The sequence below is a fragment of the Lepidothrix coronata genome, unplaced genomic scaffold (genome assembly GCF_001604755.1).
Source record: "Lepidothrix coronata isolate B3197 unplaced genomic scaffold, Lepidothrix_coronata-1.0 Scaffold185, whole genome shotgun sequence".
Classification (NCBI taxonomy): domain Eukaryota; kingdom Metazoa; phylum Chordata; class Aves; order Passeriformes; family Pipridae; genus Lepidothrix; species Lepidothrix coronata.
In genome coordinates this window covers 237,035-246,812 of record NW_016690365.1, presented here as the reverse complement: position 1 = coordinate 246,812, position 9,778 = coordinate 237,035, and the positions used below count along the sequence as shown (strand labels likewise).

Sequence of the window (9,778 nt, the reverse complement as noted above, 5' to 3'; positions counted from 1 at the left end):
TAATGCAGGATGTAGGACAATGCCACAGGTCCTGAAGAAAAGCATTGCCACTGAAATGATCACCCAGTGGAAAGTCACTTCTGAGAATTTTAGCAGGGCTTTAGCACTAAATACCTCCCTGCTCCCTGCTCCCTGCCATGTCTGTGCGAGGGCCCAGGGGCACACTTTCTGAGAAGTACTCCCATCGGTCACATTTTAGTTACAGAAGTCATGCCTTGAGAGTGTAAGTGTGCAACTGAAGGCAATACATCTGAGTCACAGCCATCACTGGAACTGTGTTTAGTGACACACCATATCAATCAACACTGTGTTTGCCCAAACTGGTGGGGTACAGCTTCTCCGAATGGCCAGGCCGCTCCAGGTACGACTGAAAGTGCTGGAGCTGCACATTTAAATGAACAGACTGTGGGTCCAAATTAAAAGCTACCTCACTGAGTTGCTCTTTAACTTTTAGAATCTAAACCCAAGACCAGTAGCTCCTGTTTTCTTCTTCCTCAGCCTGTAGAAATGAAGGAAAAAAGGTTAGACACACAGCATTATGAATAGGTCACGCTGAATTCTGAGAAGCACCATACCAGAATTCATCTATGACTTCCTACCCATTAAATCCAAGCATGAAACCCCCTTTAGTGCAACATTTTGAACTCCTGAGTTTGTAAATGTAATTTTTTTGTCACAGATACCATAAATGCACCATTAGACAACTGTTACAAATTAAGTGATGGAAAAAATCAAGCAGCATGGAAAGAAACTAAAAGTTATCATTTATAGCGGTAAATCACCAGGTTTCGAAAACATAATGAAGTCACACCAGCTGTTTTAAATACATGAAGCTGGGGAAGGCTTAGTTAATAATTGATGAAGTACTAACAAGAAGGAGAGAAGGAGACAAATCTGAAGAACTAAATAACCAAAGTAAAAAAAATTGTAGAAAACAGAAAAAAAAAAGGAGGCGGCGTCTATTTCTACAGAGCAATTTTCATGTAAAAAGGGCAGTGTTTGCCATTTGATTACAGAAATATGCCTATTAAGGCAGTCTGAGATAACAACTCCTAGCATATTTTTGCTGACCCACTTTGTCTGCTGTTATTTCCATCCTGGAAGCATGTATTACCATCTTGCTTCAAGCAATGTGTTTTCAGCAGTCACTCAGTTTTTAGTTCAGGCATTCGGTGCGTTCACATTCAGTAAAATTTTGCAAATAAGTAATTATTACTTAATAAAACAAACTCAACCTTCCATTTTACATAATCTTTTAATTACTTTCTAAATAACCTTCTGGGGGAATCCAGTTGGACCCCTTATCCATATGAAAAGACTTCAGGCAAGACAAGCACAAATAAAAAATATGAACCAGACGTCTCTACAATCACACAAAAAGATTCAGGTCTTCTTGCCACCATGATAATACACTTAAATAGTCTTTGCTGTTGATGAAAGCATCAGTGAACTGGCTAAGAAGAGCCACTGGCTGGAGGTCACCAGGTCAGCTCCTCTGCTGCTGATCTGCCCTCTGCCACCAGCTCCATTCACAGCTCTTACTGGTGACTTAGTGACATCAGCCAGTCCTTAGATTAAGGTCTCTGCTTTCTTTCTTTAAACTTTGAAATTCTCATGTAGGTGTTTTTCCTCTTGGATCCTTTCACACCTGATGGTTTTGTTACAACCATGCTCCCTCGGATTGTAATCTTATCATTTTTATCTGCAGATTTTCTTTCTGCTCACCTTCGCACCCTCTTAGTGCTCACACTTCTCTGAGACAGGGCTGTGCAGCTGGGTGTGATCCAAGCTGGATCCTTATCTGCTAAGGATCCCATCTCAACAGCAAGGGTTACTGCTGTGACCCAGGTCTTCTCGTTTGGAGCAGGCACCTCTCCCTGGAACAAAGATCACTTTTCTTATGAGTGTCACAATCTTCTTCCACTAGCTTAGGGGAACATCAAAGTCTTGGGAGCAAAAGAAAAAAGAGAATATGAGTTGACAGAAACTGTCAACTTTACAGGCTGGCCTGTAAAATATTCTTACAGAGACAGGAGGATGATCCCAATGCTTGAATTCAAGTTTTAGGAACAGTAAAATGGCAAAATTTTTTGCATAACAAAATGTTATTATTTACCTTACTTGACAATGAAGACTATATTAAAAATTCAAATTAGTTGTTTCAGAGAGTTTAAATCTGTAAGAATAATACATAGTTGAAATAATGAGAGGTAGGAGTGGCTCTAGTTTTTTCCTACTGATTCATTTGACCCTCTCAACTTCCTGATTCCTGATTATTTTTTTTTAGGCCTCCATTATGCTTTTTCATGCATTTTGTGTTTTTTTCCATATTAAGACTCACAAGAAACTTATGTAAGCCAAGAGGAGAGAAGAAAATTCATCACCTGCTACAGTTTAGATTTAAGAGCAATGAATGCAACAAGGCATATCAGTGTAAACCTAAACATGTAGAATTCAGTGAAGCTGGAGACAAATTTCCAGAATCTCAGGATTTTATTTAGGCATCTTATTACTCTTGAAATTACTGGGAAATCAGACTGTAAAAATCTGTTCTCTTCTTAAATAAATCTATACCAGGAAAGCAGCTTGGGCATAAACAACAACCTAAACCCAGTATCATGTAGAAAATGTTCCCAGCATTCAACATGAGCCCAGATGCGTGGTCTAGTGGTTAGGGTGCAGGACTCTCACCACTGCGACCCGGGTTCGATTCCCGGCCCCCCAGGCAGATGGAGCTCGTCAGCCCTGTAAGGCAATCCATCTAAGAGAAGGTCACTCTAAACAAACCTACGTTCTGAGACCCTCACTGCCACTATCCGAGTTTCACTCGACCCCGGCAGATGAACCTCAGGATTAAAGGGTGGGCTCAGTTCAGCGCACGCTGTGTCTCACCTAAAAAATCCACTGCGCAGGCTCGAAGGGTTAATGACCTTTCCCAAATCTTCGCTCGCGAAGACTGGCCATTACTTATTACTTACTCTAGATGCAAGCTGCTATTTTTTGGTTAGTGATGACTATGCTGTTTTAGTATTAACTGGAAGACTTGCATAAACAGAGGCTCAAATCATATGGACTAAAACCATCAGATGGAGTGCATATGCAGACTGCCTGTGAAATCAGAGGCATGATTCCTTTCTCTGCCAGGACTGCTGCTCTGAAATGTAGTTAGAAACAGTTAAATGCATTCACAAATTAATATTCAGGATGATTCCTGTCTTTAGAAAAAGAGTAGGAAGCATCAATAGTTTCCTTTTCATAAGACTTCCCGATTCTTCAGTGGAGGGCACAGCAACACATTATTGGACAAAGCAAATCCAGAAAAGTAATTTTATTGGGCTGAATTCACTCTTCCACCCCAGTGGAGATGTCTCAGATAAAGCACCTTAGATGAGATTGAACAGTTGTGTTTAATTAGCTCAGTTCCACTTGTACCTTTTTATCACTGTTTTGCTGCAGAAAGTGTATTTTTCCATGATTCAGAGGAAGGCAACTTCTTTAATCTGGGCTGAAGCTAGAAACTTCCAAAGCACTAAAACCTTCAGTTGAGAAAAGGAGAACAGACTCAGGACAAAAAGTTGTACTCTGTTTTATGAGAGTGAGGGGCAAAGAAAATCTTTTTGTGACCTCCTTTTCATAGGCACAATGCAGTAGTTAAGCATTAAATAACAGCTCAATAGGTTTTCATCAATGCAGAAAAATAATTACTTGGGAAAAGTTATATAACCTCCAACAAGGTCAAAGATTGAGATATTTTTACACGTGGTCTGTAAGATTCCCTCCTGCATGAAATAACTTCTTGAATAGAAAAAAACTCATCATCTTTAAAGGGCTGGACATAAATGACCTATTATTTTAGCACCCATTAATTTTCCTCCATGTGGAACCTAATAGGGAAATTCATTAAACACTACCATTGGTTATTCTACTCTGCAAAAAGCATATCCATGAATCCATCCCGACCAACCAAACTGTATCTTTATTTCAAGAGCCAATTTAAAAGAGTTACTTTTTGTTCTTTACTTGAAACAAAATTTCATGGGGCTATCCCAGTCAGTTCACTGACTTATCTTTTCCCTGCTTCCTGGAACGTTTAATTATCACCCTTGTAACAGAAGAGATACCAGGACACAGTTAATCAAACTCACTGATTAGGATCCTGCTAGCAGCCAAAATCCAGATATGAATAAAGGGCTGAACACCATGTCCTTGCAGTAGTACCTATGAGTTTCAATTATTAACCTATCACAGATACTGCATTAAATAGATCGTTAAAGTTCTCAGCAACCATAATCAAGTCACCACCACATGCAATTTTAAATGCACCTTATCTTAGGACTGCTGCTTACCTGGCTCTACATATTACATCTTCAGGGTTGGTATGGAAACAATCCTGACACAACTTTCTCTCTTTGGGATGTCTCCGTCAGAGAAGTTTTATTTTCCTCTTGCTTAGGTTCTACCATTTTTGACACTAAGCATAGACTTCCCAGGCGAAATATTGCCTTCCTTTAAACCAGCTGAAGTGTTACAATTGGGCTCAGCACGGTCAGTGTTTATGCTGCTGAGCCTGGGACTTCCCATTCAAGAGTGTGTAGAGTAAAAGGTGCTGTGGCAAATACCAGAGCTGAAAGATCTAGAAAAAGAGGTATTTTTCAGTCTTTCTGAAGGCCCTTGATAGGTTTGGGGCATCTCTGCATAGATATTCCCAGTTTAAGCCTAGGGCTGTGAGCCAACAGAAAGAAATTCTGGGTGACATATTTGGATGATGTCCTGGCAGTCATTTCCTACCACCTCCCTCCCAACCATCTGGTCCTGACAAACTGGAGCTCGGCCTTGGGCGGACAGTTAGACCACATTAGCAAAGAGTAACATATGATAAATTTCCAGATAAATAGAAAGATTGGAGTTCTTCACATCACTCATATTTGTGCCTGAAACATATGGCTCAAGAACAGCTACAATGGAATTTTCACCTGATAACTATGATCCATTTTCTACACTAGCTACATCAAAACCAAATCCCATCTCAGTTTTTCATCAGCTGACCCAAAGTCTTTGATAAACCCAGACATGACTATAAATTTTTAAAACATGCTTCAGTTTTCCTTAAATATTTTAACATTACTCTTGTGATATTTTCAAGACCAAATACAACTCTCCTGGTCAACTCTCTATCAGATCCAGTATGTTGTTACAAAATTCTACATTGACCCACTTGAACATTTTTATTGAATTACATTCGCTCTGGAATTAGAGCCTTTCCAGTCCTACTTACTATTAATTTACTATTAAGGAGGGAAAACTGCATCCCTTTCTTCCACTGAGTATCTTACAATAGCTTATATACTTTAAATCCACTGAACAATTTATACAGCCTCATAATTCTCTCTTTTAAATGAAGTGATGCAATTAGTGAGCAACATAAGCAGTCACACACTCGACAAGGTGCCAGCCAGAGAAGGTTGAAACCTCTATGCTTTGCATAGAGGAGGACATCATATGCTTGGTCATTAAGGCAATTGTGAGCTGGCAGTGCTCCAGTGGTGCCGTTGGTAAACAGCTGGGGGTCAGTCCTTTTCCTCATTGTGCTGGGAAGTAGCACCTTACTGGATAACAAGTACTACATGCCTACCCTGAAGAAAACGTTCAAGATTTTGAGCCTGGAAGGACTAAATTTCATAGTCTTAATTGAGGTGACATGTAAGACCTAAGAAAGTTCAGTTAACTAGTGTACATGGCCAATTTGTCTGAGAACTGTTTGTAAGCAGTCTGCTCGTATTTTTTTTCCTTATTTTGTACAGAGACATTTGTTAATCTCAGTGGATGTTCAGACAACAAAATATTTAAAGTCCTATGAGCCAGAGCTCTTCTAAGTTAAGAAACCACTACTTTGAATAAAATTCTGACACAAAAAAATTTTTAAATATATATATGCGCACACATATACATATATATATACACACACATATATATCTCTAAGAAATCTCTCAGGGGAACACTACAGTGTGATTGTTTCTATGACTAAAACAGTTTTGGTGTTTCTTTGTTCCTTTGACTGAACTAATTTTATCATATGAATTCTCTAGTGGTTGCTACCATGTGGAAAGGATGCACTTCTACTAACATCTTCCTGCACATCAGTCACAACATATGGCAGGTTATCCCTTGTCCATGATAAGCATCTTGTTGTCCCTCCAGTGTTTGAGGGGGTAGGGCCTGAGGACTAAGATCATCTGCAACTAAGCTCAGCTTTCTTTTTAACTCTACTTACAGGTCACTGGCCACTTCCAGAATACCAGCAGTCATTTTTGGAGCTCTTTGAAGTTCAAAGCCTCTACTCTCAGCTCCTCTCTCAATGAGCCATCCTGCAACGTGACAACCCCATGATGCAGTTCATGCTTCTCATCTCTCGAGGTGTGCCTGACCCAGCCCCACACAGTCCAGCAGCACACTGGCATTTAACCTGCCTTTGCTCTGCTGCACCATGTGATGTGGAGCACTATGGGATGGGATCCCTGCTGATGACAATCGGGCAGCAGCTTCATGGGCTAGACCAGTCCTGTTTCTCCAATCTGAGCTGTAATTCCTTTTGAACAGAAACAAGTGGCTCTCACATATTGCCAGGCAAGTAGAGGGTATTATCTGGTTCATTTCATTCCCTAAAGCAAAAAGTATATATAATATTGATTCTAGGGTTTCAAGTATCATTATAATTGACTTATCAGAGTGCGTTAAAATGCAACATTTGTACGCAGTAAGCAATAATTATGTAATAAGAAAAGATAGAGAATAGCTTTAATAATGTGCAAACATACCCATGGCAATGTAAAGGAGTTTATCCCTTTAATGGCTCAAACTGTGTAGCTGGATTCACATCACAACTACACTTTGGCTGAAAAATATACGTTTGGATGAAAAGTAGGCATTTACTCTGGTCCCTTGAAGGCCAGGGAGCCCTGATGGCACCACTGGACTGATCACCCCTTAAAGCATTTGAACAACTCATCAATTATTTTTCCGTAACAGTAGTTTCAGGGTATGTTTACAGCACAGCTGCTGGACATTTTCATTGAGCAGATGATAAGGGGTGTGTTACTTTTAGTTGGTTTGGCTACAAGGAAAATTTATGCTTTACAAATCTGATTCAGATCTGCCCTACTTGACTTGATCACTAAAGCAAAGGCAGCTGCTTACTATAGTTGTCTTAACTTCAGTTACATATTTTGCCTGCTAAAGTAGTAATTACAGGTCTTAGGGAAAAGCAAGGAAGGAAACAATAATTATACAGATAGAGAGGGAAGATATTCCAGCTGCAAATCAGATTTATTTTCCCACATTGCCTACCTTAGGAGACTATCAAAAAAGCATATAATACAGATACTATGTCTCTCTAGAATCATGCTTAGCTTTAACTATTACCTGTCTTTCAGAATCTGAAAGCTGCTTGCCTAATGCCACAGCATAACCTGAAGGTGGTTTTTTGGGGTAACTCAGCTTCGCAGAAGACAACTCCTTTTGTTTTATTTTTGTGGTGTGTCTGCTTAATCTTAGCTGAGTTTTAGGGATTAAAAGGGACCAGTTTAAATCCCTGGTGTGTTTGTAAAATATGTGGAAGACAGTCTGCTGTTTAATGAAAATAGAAAGAAGATTGCCTAGCAGATGTCCTCGCTGATTTGTAAGTGATAGAGCACAATTTCCCCAAGCTCCTTGTTATCCGCAGAAACACCTAGGCAGAAATTTTCTTGATCTCTCTTGAGCTGAAGTTTTCTTGACCTCTCATGCACTGTAAGTACTAGAAGAGTGACTCCAGAGCATCAGAAAGGCAATGCCAAGCCTTCCTGCTTCGTGAGACAGGATAGCATAGTGATGTGTAGTCACTAAAGTTTCCAGTCAGATACCTTTGCTCATGCTCACTTTCTGGGTTGTCAGCAACCACACATAGCACTGCTTATGCAGTGTTTTACCATCTGTCTTGCACACACTTTCTGCTTTTTTGGGAACCACATGGGTTGTTGACATGGATTCTGTCTTTTCCAGCTTCCATCTCCCTCTGCCAAGCACATTTTCTTAATCAAATAATGCTTGGCAGTGTACACAAGCAAACAATTACCCACACAAATTTGGTGCAAGCAAGTGTAAGACCACATCAACAGTGGAGAGGAAGTCGGGTTTAATCATTAAATGTGTAAAGTGTTGGTTCGACAATTGTTTTTGTTCAATAAACCATACGATTTTATTGTGTGGTTACCTTTCCTGGGCCAAGGCTTCAGCCTAATTCAAGATTTAATAAAAGGCACAGCTTTTGTAAAAAATGGAGAACCATGTCCCTATTTCTGACCCTTCTCTCCTGTTCTGACCCTTTCTCACACACGAGGGCTGAATTACCCATCATTTTGAGACTTTACTGCATTGAAGACATAGCTAATGCTGTGTTGAGGATCAAATACAATTAACAAGGAGGTTGTTATCTTCCCAAAGATCCAGCAGCAAATAGGTTAAGAAAATTAATTTTGGCCCTCCAACCCTTAAAGCTTGTTTTGTATTCTGTTGTTTCAGGTGCTTCCATGTGTATCATTCTCACATGGCCTTACTACTTCACCCAGCAGCTGGCCAGTGCAATCTGCTTGACTAAACTTCTAGCTACAGCAGTGTTCCTGAGATTTTGATTAAGAGTTAATTCTCATGCAAAAAGTTAAACAAGGAAAAATTTCCCCATGGTAATTTGAGAAGCAGTCCTGCATCCAAATTAAGTCATACCCAATGCTAATGAAACAGCTTTAGAAACCAAAGGGGTAACCAAATACCTCAGGCCATTTTATCATCTGAGGTACACGAGTAAATATGAAAGGCCTGATGCAGATTAATAGGCATCACAGGTATGTAAATGATCTCTTAATTTGGCACTCTGTAACTTACTTGCTCTTAGATCTTAAAGTACCCTGAAGTTTGACTTTCTAACACTAGAAAAACTGTTCTTAATTCCCTACAAAAACACCATGTAATTTTAAAAGAAATTTAATTAGAAAACTTTGTAAATACTTTAAACTGTATATTAAAGATCAGAGGTTACTTGGAAAAAAATCTTGCTTCAGGTTTCAGTATAGATGAGAAATATTATCAGAAAAAAAAAAAGAACTAAAGTATCAGTTTTGTCTTCCCATTTTTCCTACTCTGCATTGCTGTAATCCTGCAGCTCTCAGGAATGGCAGTTTGATTTACCTAGGCACGTGTGTCTGTACTTGCTACTCCTGTTGTGGTAACTCCAGTTCCTTCACAAAGAGTAGCACCCAACAGCCCATACTTTCAAAAACAACTGGCTAGAATTGTATCTTGGCAATTCAACTAAATTTTACCACCTGCAATAAGCTAAATGCAGGTTGTCTTTTGCCCAAGTATATGTGTTGCATCCTTTGCTTTTACTTAGGGATCTTCCCAGCTCAGGCCACACACTGGCTTCTGGGCACAGCCTCACTACTACTCTAAAATTTACATGAAAAAGATTCTCAGTGCATTGACAGCAGGTGCCCAAAACAAGAACTCTCCCCCCAAAAGAGTTATTGAATTATATAATTCTTAGTCTGCAAGTGCCTGTCCCCCCATCCCACAAGGAAGAAACAAAACACTGCAATAGGCAGGATGCTGCAGAAAGGTTACTGTGATTTGTACCATAACCTACCTAGAAGTTGCTTACATACATGCACAGACGGACTCACACAGAGGTTTTACGTGTCTCTTGGCCTTTTCACTTTCCGGCTGTAAGTTAATGGGTTGTGAGAAC

At 39.7% G+C, this 9,778-nt stretch overlaps 1 long non-coding RNA gene across 1 annotated transcript; it reads right to left on the bottom strand.

The window, feature by feature from the left end:
- Window positions 1-227: 227 nt before the first annotated feature.
- LOC108505170 lies at window positions 228-9,778 on the bottom strand. The gene is made up of 3 exons (XR_001877408.1): window positions 9,677-9,778; window positions 1,726-1,877; window positions 228-499 (listed from the first exon to the last, which is right to left on the bottom strand). It is a non-coding gene; the product is annotated as an uncharacterized LOC108505170 (long non-coding RNA).